Source organism: Globicephala melas, chromosome 15 (genome assembly GCF_963455315.2).
Source record: "Globicephala melas chromosome 15, mGloMel1.2, whole genome shotgun sequence".
Classification (NCBI taxonomy): Eukaryota; Metazoa; Chordata; class Mammalia; order Artiodactyla; family Delphinidae; genus Globicephala; species Globicephala melas.
In genome coordinates, this window is record NC_083328.1 from 1604869 (window position 1) to 1616683 (window position 11815).

Consider the following 11815-nt stretch of genomic DNA (forward strand, 5'->3'; position numbering starts at 1 on the left):
TTTGTGGGGGAGCATGGATGTTAAAGGGGCGCCCCTTCCCCGGCCTCGTTCGTGTGGCCAAGAAGTCCTGGAGCCCAGCGCTGACCTGGACGTGACCAGCACACTCCTGCCCATGGACGACCAAGTGACCGGGTGTGGCCGCTCCCTGCTGCCAGGCTGGCCGGACTGAGAGCCGTGGCTGGGGTGAATGGGCCTCTGTAGCTCGAACCATTAAGTTGGGTTTCTCAGATCCGAACTGCATGGATCTGGTGTCTCCGCGATTTATATGAAAATGCAGTAGCAATTTACTGCACCTACACCCACCCTGGCTCTCGTGGGCGGGAGGAGTGCTGCTGTCACCTGGCGCGCTGGTGAGCTGCGTGATGGCAGGTGCAGCCTCCTTGGTTCACCGTGCAGTGACTTCCCTGGAGACTGCGTTGGAAAAGTTGAGCGCAGCATTCAAGCAGTGAATACGCCTGATGGTTCATGGGAGTCGGCCCTGGCTTGTGGTGCAGACTGGCAGCGTGGGAAAGGGGCTTAAAAGCCATGTCCTAAAAATCAAGAAAACCCGCAGGTCATTTCAAGTTTGCTTTAGAAATGTGTCTTTGGGGAGAAGTAGTCCGAGGGGATTATTTCATCAAATGTTAGCTGGTGGCATGTGTCCCCCTTTGGTGGGGACAAGCCTCCAGGGCCAAGGGCCAAGTCTGGTGGGTGCAGATCTCAGGCAGGCGTACCTGCAGGCCAGGTGAGGCATGTAGGAACCCTGGGGTTGCCATGGCGTTAGGCGAGGGGGCCCACCCGAACCACGTGGGCAGTTCCTGAGACACTTAAGGACCAGCTGGGCTCCTGGGGCCCCGCTGATGTCAGCGGGGCAGCGTGGGGCTGACAGGCAGCCAGGTCTCTCCTGCTAGCATAGCAGGGAGCAAGGAGCTCGTGTCTCCAGCCAGCCAGCCCTCCCACCCCACTGCCGGCCCCTCCCGGGCCCAGGGCAGCCCAGCCAGGAGGGAGGTGGAGCCCAAGGACCAGCTGCTCACGGGGAATGTTCTCCTCCGCGTGCCTGGCCAGCGCGTGGCTGCCTGACCCGCTGCCCCAGGTGCCTGCTTGTCACAGGTCAGGTCTCTGTCGTCAGCCCGGGTCCCCGTCCAGGGCTCTGCCCCTGCTCTGCTCAGCCTTCCCTCAGGGGACCTGGTGACCCCCTGCTCCCCACCTCCAGATGTGCCTTCACCCTTGCCCTCTGAGTCTCACTCCCCAGGGAGCTCAGGGCCTAGGCCACAACCCTCAGATGCAGTGGTGTAGACGCCCCCTACCCCGGCCCCATCAGGTCCCCCGAGGCCTGTCTCCTGGGTGACGTGGAAGCTCAGCCCATTAGACGGGTGAGCAGAGGCTCGGCACTTGCCCCTGACCTGTAGGCTGGTTACAGAGAGACCCTGTCGTGACCCCGGCCCCGTTCAGGGAGAACTGTAAGCTACCGTTTCTACCAGGAGGAACTTTCCCATCGTACAGACGAGAAAGCAGAGGCCCGGAAGCATTGTGCTGGCTTGCAGGCGGCTCACAGCTCGGTGACTAAGGAGGATTCGAGGCCTGGGTCGGCGCCATCCCGGAGGGCCTCCTGTGGGACTCCCTTAGAACTGGGCTGGAGGTGGGGCAGAGAATGATGGGAAACAGAGCCCCGGGATTTTCTACTCAGAAAACCAACTTTTGCTCTGAAAGTGCTCACAACCTGCGTGAAGGTTTGGGTCCCTCGGGTGGTGGGGTAAAGGAGCCGGGGTGAGGTGGTAGGACTCCTTAGCCGCTGTGTGACCTTGGGCAAGTTGCTTCACCTCTCTGTGCCTCAGTCTCCCCAGTTCAGACTAAAGAGGGTGGCCTGATCACAGTGCTCCTCTCAGCACCATCGTGAGCTGTGAACCGGAAGTCAGCACCCGGTGGGGCCTGGGGGTTCAGCGGCCTTAACTGCTTCCCCAGGAGTGGGAGGCTCTTGGGAGGTGAGCGGGAGGTTGGGCTGGGGTCTCCGTGCCCTGGGAGGACTAGGAGGCAGCTGCCGCGGTGTCCCGCCAGCAGGTGGCGCTTCGGACCCGCCCGCTCAGCGACGCAGACCGCGAGGAAGGGGCCTCCGTCATCGCCCACAAGGCGGGGACCGGGTGGGGCTGTGTCACCGGTCGCGGAGCTCGCCCGCGTGCGATCGCCTCCCTCCCTCCCTCCCTCCCTTGCGGAAAACATCAGTGCTCACAGTGGCCGGCACGTTCCAGACACTGGGGTGGAGCCGGGGGGAGGGGGGACTCAAGGGCCTGTCCCCCACGGCCCCAGCTCCCTCCCTGGTGGGGGTGGGGTGGAGTGTGGGCGTCGAGCAAGAGAGAAAGTATAATGTCGGGGAGCTGAGAGCACGGAGAAGAATGGAGCGGACAGAGGCGGTCACTGACGACACGTTTGAGCAGCCTGGCGCGGGGTGGGGGGAGATCGGCGGTGGGGGCTAGGTGTGCAGTTGGGAGAGGGCCCCTGCAGGACCCCGACGGCACGCCGTCACGCCGTCACGTCGCCAAGGATTCCTGCTCCTTGGGAACAGGCTCAGAAGCTGAGCTCTCAGCGCAGAAGTGTCGTTGCCCGTGGTCGTCACTCGCCAGCGTAAATGCCAAATTGGGGTAAAAGAAAATTGAATTGCATTTCCCCACTTGTCACTAGAGAGGCAGCTTTACCCAGGACGTGCGTTTGCACTCCAGGGCAAAGGACCCCGGCTCGGGGGACGGGGGTGCCAGGGGAGGAGCTCGGGGGTGACACTGCAGGATGATGAGTGGACAGGACGTCTGGGGTGTGTAAACGTGCCGAGGGGCGTGGGCAAAGAGGCTGGTGTGGATTAGTGCTGAGTTCATGGAGACCTAAGCGAGTAAAACCTGTTAGGACGCTTGTTACACTGAGGGGAACAAGGTTTTGCAGGAAGGGATTTGGCCGAGCTCTGAAGAGCGTTTACATAGATAGTCTTAACGTGGAGACGGCGTGGCTCTAACTAAATTTGTGACGTGACTGCACTGGGAGGCGGGACGTAGGGGCCCGTGTTCTGTACAGACAGGGCGGTCACAGCCCGAATGTCAGCCACAGGAGTCGGGGCAGCAGGGGTGGGGCAGCGGCTGCTGTCCCACAGGCTGACAAGTCTTGAAACTGTGTGCACCTCACTCATTAAAACGACACAAGTTAGAGGAAGCAGGCAGTGCCCTTGGAATAACTGTTAAGGCAAATAATTTCTGGAATCCATAGCGGCTCTCAAAGTCATCTCATCAGTCCCCAAATCCTGGCACGTCGCCCATCGTGGGGGGGGGGGGCTGACCTCCTCCCAGGGAGCTCTGGCAGCCCTGGGTGGAATGGGCGGGTGGCCAGGTGATGGGGCTCTTGCTGGGCCCAGTCCTGCCCCTAAGACTCCCTGGTGCACCCCAGGCCCCGCACCAGAGTAAACAGCTCCACTAGTCTCCAGCTGCCCTGCCCCCGCCCACTGGGAAAGGCTCTTCTGAACCTCCCGGTCCCCAGAGGCGCTCGTACACCTTACTGTATAATTACATATTTATGTGAGAAAGGAGAGGCCCTGGGGAGGGGGCACCCAAGGCGCTCAGAGAGACAGCGCGGAGCTGCAGAGCTGGACGGGTCCTGCCCACTCCAGGTACCTGCGCCCCCCCCCTCCGTTCTCCCCTTTCCTTTGGGTGGCGCGGCCCCATGAGCAAGAGGTAGTCGGGTGGGAAAGGCATATCCCTAGGGCCACGTGCAGATATCGCGGTAGCAGGCCTCTGGCTAGGTGTTTTGCCCTCCGCAGAGCCCCTTGCCCACCTGCAGGTGCTACTCAGGGCGCTGTGGCCGGCGGGGCTCTTCACCCAGCCCTCAGCGCCCCGGCCGGCTGTTCAGGGGCATCCGGGCTGCCGTCCAGGCGGGGCCCGAGGGATTCGGCGTTGGTTGGGCGCCGGTATGTGAGGACCGGAAGCAGAGCCCAGCCGGCCTGGGGGCTCACAGTCAAGGCTTTGGGGGTGCAGCAGCCCGGAGATGCTGCACCCTCAGATGGAAGTGGAGAGGCTGCCTGGGGGTGAGCGCAGAGGCCTGCAGCGCTTCCCAGGTCCGGGCCGAGCCCCTGGATGCCTCTGAGGGTAGAGGCCAGGCCTGGGGTCCTCCCTCCGCCCTGATCCTGTGAGCAGCCTCTCCTCCGAGCCCTGCCTCTCACTGCTCCTAGACGGTGGTGCTCATGGACCCCGGGGAGGACCCTGAGGACACACTGCACACACACCGGTCCCGGGAGAAGACCTTCATCTTCGACATCGTGTTCGACCAGCACACCTCCCAGGTGCCCGGCCCTACCCACCAGCCCATGGCCCCGCTGGGCCAGGCCCGCCAAGGGTGTCCTCATGTGGGAGGGCTTGGCAGCCAGGTGACCTCATCCGTGACGTCTCATGGGGTCTCCCTGATAAACGAGGAAGTTGGTGCTCTGGGTCACTCCAGGGACAGGTAGCAGACCCCTTCCATGGATGCCGGGGGCCGCCAGGTGCCCGGGCTTTACACGCATCCTCATTTATTCCTCTGTGTGTCCATGTGTCCGTCTGTCCACCCACCCATCCATCCAACAAAGCCGTGTCCTGTCCGCCACGGGGCTAGAACACACTCCCTGCCCACAGGGGCTCACACCCCAGCCAGGGAAACAGGCCCGGCTCTCCGAGCAGACAGGTGTCTTCTGCTGCCGAGATCTTAATGGTGTCGGAAGTAGAAGGACCAGGTCATCAATTATTGAGCAGCTAGTGCATTCCAAGTGCTGTGCTTAAGTGCTTGTCACGCCTTGTCTTCCAAGCGTCACAGCAACTCTGTAAAATACACGGTGATATCCCCACTTTACAGGTGAGGTGCTGGCTTAAGGAGGTCAGCAACTGACCTGAGGTCACAGCTAGAGAGCTGCAGAACCAGGACAAGGTCCCAGACAGTGTCAGTCCAAGGCTGGACGAAAGGAGCACCAGCTTTGGAGTCTGTCCAACCAGGGCTCAGATGCTTCTGCCTCGTGTCACCAGCCAGGGCTGCTGGGACAGTTAAGTGAGATGAAGAGCAGGCCCAGAGGGGGTTCAGGGAAGGCAGAGGAAGGGGGACCGTCCTTTCTCTCCAGTCCAGCCAGATGCCCATGCCCTCAGACACCAGCCCTGGAGATGTCCTTCCTTGAATACCCCTGTGGACAGGGAGCTCACTACCCACACACTCCTACCGCTACGTACTGCTGCCCTAAATGAAATTCCGCCAGCCTGAAACTTTCACTCGCTGGTCCTAGTTTTGTCCCATAAGAGGAGTCATAATGCCCTTCCCGGATTTCCCAACCCCGTCACTACTTTCCAGTCCTTTGCATTCTTTTTGATTTCTCTCAATTCATGCAGAAGCCCTGGAAAGGACTCATACCCGTTTGGTACCAAACCTGGCAGGCCTCATGGTGGGAGTTATCACTTACATTCTCGTGCGATCCTCGCTCACCGTGGTCTCACCGTGGGGCTCGGCGTGGTCCAGGCGGCTGCAGGACTGGGGTGGGGCTCGTGCCGTGGCTGCGCTGGCTGCCACCGTGGAGGTCCCTGTCCGTGTCCAGGGGGAGCAGGGCGTTTGCAGGCACCATACACCTGTCCTCTCCAGACAGCCAGGTGCCCGACTCTGGTCGGAGTGTGCATTTGCCTGTCTTCCTTCCATCTGTCCGCAGGAAGACGTGTACCTTGCCACCCCCCAGCACTAGTGGAAGGCGTCATTTCTGGATACAACGCGGCGGTGTTTGCCCACGGCCCCTCAGGTGCTGCCAAAGGCCGGTGTCCCCCGGAGGGAATGAGGTTGGTGGCAGCAGAGCTCTTCCTAACAGCACAAAGCACCTCATACGTGCTGGCCTTGCACTGGTCCCTCTGCATCCGTTGGTTCCTTTGGTTCTTTCAACAGCCCTGAAAGGCAGGTAGAACGATCCCCCTGTCACAGATGGGACAACTGAGCCTCAGAGAGGTAAAGGGACTTCCCCAAGGTTACACAGCCGGTGGGAGTGAGTGTGGAGCTCAACCCAAGCCCACGCTTTTCTGCCCATGAAAACCGCAGATCTCTCCTCTGCAGTTACAAGTTGGGGTCGGCAAACACTCGCGAAGCTAAGCTACCTCTCCGCCTGAAAGCTAGAATCACAGAGGGTCAGAGCTGGACGGGCCTTAAGCCCCTCCCTATACAGGTGGGGAAACTGAGGCCCTGAGAAGCCTGGTCCGAAGTCACAGCTTGTTTATGGCATTCATTCATTCTTTCTTTCATTCAACGAACATCAGGGAGCACCTGCTGTGTGCTATGCTCTAGCAAAGGAAGAGGGCCATCTGGTCCCTCCTACAGGGCGAACCGGGAAGGAGGAGGTGAGGACCCCATGAAGCGGGACTGCTTAGAAAGCTTAACACGTACGTTAATTCTCCTATTACGAGAACAACACGAACACCTTAAAGCGAATTTGGAGAGAAGTGCAGACATCTCTTGGGCCTCCCTCCTCTGATACTGTCTGCATCTTCGCTTTGTATCCTCCCGCTTTCCCTGCCCAGGTTTTCTTCCCCAGAGTAGCCATCAGGCTGTTCAGACAGGATTTTTTTTGTTCTTGTTTCCAAAATGGAAACTGAGCATGTCAGAGCAGCCAGGGCGGTTTGCACAGTACGGGCGGCAGGTGTGACCAGGCTCCGGGGGCGGGGGGGGGGGGGGGCGAGCCCAGACCAGGAGCCCTGCTTTGGTGGGCATCCCATGCCTCCCGCAGGTGCTAGCAAGACCCACACGATGCTGCCATGGATGCGGGGCCCGGCAGCTACCTGCAGATGCTCACTGACCTCTTCCAGGCCATCGAGGAGACCCATGAGAGCACGGACTGCAGCGCGCCCATGTCTTACCTTGAGGTGAGCCGCCCACCCCCTCGGCTGCCCTGCCTGCAAAACGGGCCTGATCATGAGTGCAAAACCCCACCTGTTACCCCAAGGGCCCCCCAGCCTGTGGGAAACCTCAGGGCATCCCAGACTTCTCTGGAGATGCAAAGCCCCAGTGATAGGTAAGCCCCTGTGCTTCTTTTGCATCAGACCTACTGCTTCCAGCGTTTCTGTCTCATCCCAGATTTATAACGAAGTGATCTGGGACCTCCTGAACCCGTCCTCAGGGTTTCTGGACCTGCGGAAAGATTCTAGGGGCAGCATCCAGACTGCAGGCATCACGGAGGTCTCCACCTCAAACACCCAGGAGGTGAGGGTCACGGGGGACAGATGGCCAACCCAGATGACAGCTCCGTCATGGAGCTTAGGTTCTGTGGGGAGCAGTTAGGGAAAAACAAACGCATAAAAGAGCAAGATAGTTGCCGAGAGAGCTAAGCAACTTGGAGGAAATATACAGGGTAGCATGTACCCCCGTGGGGTGAGGGGGCCTGGGCGCTCCCCAGGAGGACCGCTAGCTGAGACTGGGAGGACAAGAAAGCTTCGGCGTGGGGGGACGTTCTCGCGAAGACACACGCGTTCGTATTTTTATCATAAAAAGGGGACTGTTCCGCCCAGGCATCCGTCTGAGCCCTTTTTTATCTCACTTCACAGAGAGCATCTTTTCAACATTGGTAAACAGCTCTACCTCACCCCCTTTCCTGGCTGTGTGGTATTCCACCGCAGAATCTGGTGTCGTTTCTGTCTCCAGTCCCTGGGCTGTGGGAGTGTAGTCAGAGCGTCCACCCTGAGCCTCCCAGGGTGGGATGGGGTTATCGCATCCTCTGGACCTCAGTCCCCTCCCCCTGGGGCCTGGGGTGGGGAGGTGGCGGGGTTGGGGTGGGTGGGGGGAGGACCACTTCCCTGCCAGCTGGCTTCTTCTCACTCAGACCCAGAACCGAGGCAAGAGGATGAAGGAGGGCGTCCCCATCAACCGCTCCCTGCTGGCGCTGGGCACCTGCGTCAACGCACCCAGCGAGAAGGGCGGCAGCCAGGCGCAGCATGTGAACTCCCGGGACAGCAAACTCAGGCGCACCCGCTGAAGGTATGAGCCCCTGGCCAGAGACAGGCGTGGCTGCAGCATCTGACTGCATCTTTCAGGATTTACCTGGGCCTAAGGGCCCTTCCAGGAACCCCTGAAAGCAGGAAAATCTCTGCTTTATCTGGAGAAATCATCTCTAGTCACTGCTCGAATCCCCCCTCCATCCCTCTGAGTGTGGTCCAGCCCATGCTTGCACACTCCCAGGGACAGGAAGCTCACTACCTCACCAAGGCTGCCTGTCTCATCACAGACAGTCTGAGAAAAGTCCTCTTCATACTGAGCTGAACGCTGTCACCTCTATTCTACAGCAAGGCAGGGTGTAGGTAGACAGATAGGCAAAGCAGCAAATAAATGGCTCTGTGAGTTTGGCCTCTCGGTCTAATCCACCTGCATCAGAGTGGAAGTAGGATGGGGCGGGCCTGCAGCAGGTCCATCTCAGCCTGCGCGTCACCCCCCTGAGCAGCGACCCCTTGGTCCAGCCTCAGCTGCCCTTCTCAGGGTTTGGAGCAGGAACCCCAGATGGGCTGGTCCAGAGGAGCCCGGGACAGGTAGCGGAGGGATGGCGCCCCCGGGCAGGTGGGAACCCTGGTTCCCACCATCCCCATCTCGCGCCTTCCACTGAGAAGGATGCCCTGGGAGGGAACAGCCGGACGGTGATGACTGCCCACATCAGCCCAGCCAGCACGCACTTCAGGGAGGCGCGGACCACCCTGCTATACACGTACTGAGCAGGGAGGCGCGGACACCCTGCTATACACGTAGGGCCAAGAATGTCAAGAGGACGGTGAGCCGCGCCCTCCCACCTTCCCTCACCCGCTCCCTCTGTTACTCTCCGGCCTGCTCACTGAGTCCTACAGCTCTCCCTCCAGAGGCTCTAGGGGAGGGTCCCTCCCAGCTCGCAGGCTCCTGGCGCTTGGCTTGTGGCCACACCCCTCCAGTCTCTGCTCCGCCTTGCCCTCCTCCCTGTGCTCCTCTCTTTCTCCTCTTTTCTGAGGGCAGTTGGCATTGATTTGAGGGCCCTCCCTAATCTGGGATGATCTCATCTCAAATCCTTAATTACATCTGCAAAGACCCTTTTTTCCAAATAAGGCCACATTCACAGGTTTCAGGGAAGGGACTTGTCTCTGTGCCTGGCATCACTGTAAGCTCTCACTGCGATCTGATTTACTTCATTCTCAGCAACTGGCTCCCTAGGAGGTAGGTCCTATTATTATCCCATCTAACGGAGTGGGCAGCGGAAGCACAGAGAGATAAAGCAGCTTCTCTAACCTACCACAGCTGGGCAGAGCTGGTGTTGGGGCCCAGGGGGCCTGGATCCAGAGCCCGTGCCTCACACTGCCGTGCTGTTCTGGCTACACTGCTGTACTCAGTGTAAAGGATTCATCTCTCTTTTTTTTTTTGCGGTACGCGGGCCTCTCACTGTCGTGGCCTCTCCCGTTGCGGAGCACAGGCTCCGGAAGCGCAGGCTCAGCGGCCATGGCTCACGGGCCCAGCCGCTCCGCGGCACGTGGGATCTTCCCGGACTGGGGCACGAACCCGTGTCCCCTGCATCGGCAGGTGGACTCAACCACTGCGCCACCAGGGCAGCCCAAGGATTCATCTCTTAAGGCTGTGCGACCCTCAATGAGATAATGCACATTAGCGACTTAGCACAGGAGTGAGTAGTGGCCAACATATGATAGGTGTTACTTTATTATCACGATTACCATTTGTTGACAACAAGGGATGAGCCCTTCCCAACGTCCAGCTCTGAGCGAGGCGCCACCATAAAACCATCACCAGCACTAGCGTCAGCATCATCAGAGCTTCTGCTCCCGCACGAACCTGAGCTTAGCCGAGGAGAAGGCAGCTAGGAGACAAGAACCCACACAGGGGAGTGTTTCCTTTCCAACTGTGGCAAGTGCTCTAAACGAAAGCCACAGGGCGCCGCGAGGAACGATCACAGAGAAGGCCGGGTTTAGAGGGGTCTTCCACCAAGGGGAACTGGCTCCTGCAAGGGAGCTGAGCCCCGAGCGCTAAAGAGAGCGTGTCTGTGCAGACTGAGGGCCAGGGTGCACATCTGGTGAAACTTAAGTGCGTGCGCCCTGCGGCCAGCAATGTCACCTTCCACATCAACCAAAGAGAAACTCAGACCCACGTGCTCAGGGAAGTTGTGTCACAGGAAAGCCCCAAAGTGCCCGTTGAAGAGGAGGGGACAGCTGCCTGCTGTGTCCCTGTTGCGGCCCCGCTCTGCAGCTGTTACAGACAATGGGGTAGACCCATCTGTGCAGACGGACAGCCTCTAAGACACATCGTTGGACCAGAAAAGCAAGTAAAAGTACAGCAGCTACAGTCTGATATGATCTACGTAAACCCCCCCCAACGCTGAACCCACACCCCCAAAACTCCCCACGTGTATCTCTCTAGCTTCCTGTACATGTATAAAACCGCACAGAGAAGCATTCAGAAGGGCACACACCAAAATGGTAGCAGTGGTTACCCATGGGAAGGGTTTTCAAAAACCTCTTCGTGGATTGTTTGAATTTTGGTTTTTTTGTGGCAAAATATACATAACATAAAATTCACCCCTTGAACCATTTGAAACGGCCCAGTTCGGTGGCATTAAGCACATTCACATTTTTGTGCGACCATCCCCACTGTCCGTCTCCAGAACTTTCATCTTCCCAAACTGAGACTCTGCCCCGATTAAACACCGACTCCCTCCCCTCTCCCACTCCTGGCCCCACCCCCTACTTCCTGTCTCTGTGACCCTGACTCTCCCAGGGACCACACATGTGGTGTGGATCATGGATCCTTCTGCATCTGGCTTATTTCACTTTTCATCATGTCCACCCATGTTGCAGCAGGTGTCAGAATCTCCTTCCCTTTTAAGACAGAATAGCACTGATTTACATTTTCCTGACGAAAGGTGCTGCGTCTTTCTGGCATAATCCATTGGGCGACAGGTGTCCTTCGCGGGGCAGCCAGCTGGCCCTGACCTTGGCCGCGTCCCGCCACTAGGTCAAGCGCAACCTGCTGAACGTGTCCTACCACATCGCGCAGTACGGGGATGTCATCTCCGACCTGGGCAGGCAGATGAAGCACCCCGAGGCCAAGGTGGAGAAGCAGGGGAAGGAGAAGTGAAGCATCCCAGCGGCCGGGATGCTCAAGGTGGGGCCGTACACGCACGCAGTGCCTCCTGCTGCTGGGCCGTCCGGGACACCAGAGGCCCACTGCGTCCTCCTGCCCTTCCTGGAGCGGTGTCTGCACTGAGCACCCCACCCGGGGTGACCGCCGAGCCCGGCCTGGCCTTTTTTAAAAAAATATTTTATGTATTTATTTATTTTTTTGGCTGCGTCGGGTCTTAGTTGCCGCACGCGGGATCTTTCGTCGTAGCACACGGGCTTCTCTCTAGTTGTAGAGTGCAGGCTCAGTAGATGTGGCGCGCGGGTTTAGTTGTCCCGTGGGATGTGGGATCCTAGTTCCCCGACCAGGGATCGAACCTGCGTCCCCTGCATTGGAAGGTGGATTCTTAACCAGTGGCCACCAGGGGAGTCCCCCGTGGCCTCAGGGAGCAGCCGTCTCTCTGCTCTCTTCTAATCTCTTCTTATCTTTCTTCAGCTTTTCTTCTTGCTGCCTATTTATTTTTTCCTCCCAAATCAGTTTCTTTTTTTAGTCTTTTCACTTTGGAACAATTTTAAATTTAGAAAAATTGGCAACGATACTACAGAGTTCCCAGCTTCCCCTAATGTTAGCGTCTAGGGTCTTCCAAGAAAGTGCACTGAGGCAGAACTCACACAACATAAAATTCACCATCTTAAAGCAAACCCTTCGTTCAGCACATCCACCGTGTTGGGCAGCCGCTGTT

General features: G+C 58.7%; 1 pseudogene; it reads left to right on the top strand.

Annotated features, from left to right (window-relative positions):
- The first annotated feature begins 13 nt into the window (after nt 1–13).
- Nucleotides 14–11091, top strand: LOC115848711 (kinesin-like protein KIF19; annotated as a pseudogene).
- Nucleotides 11092–11815: the final 724 nt, after the last annotated feature.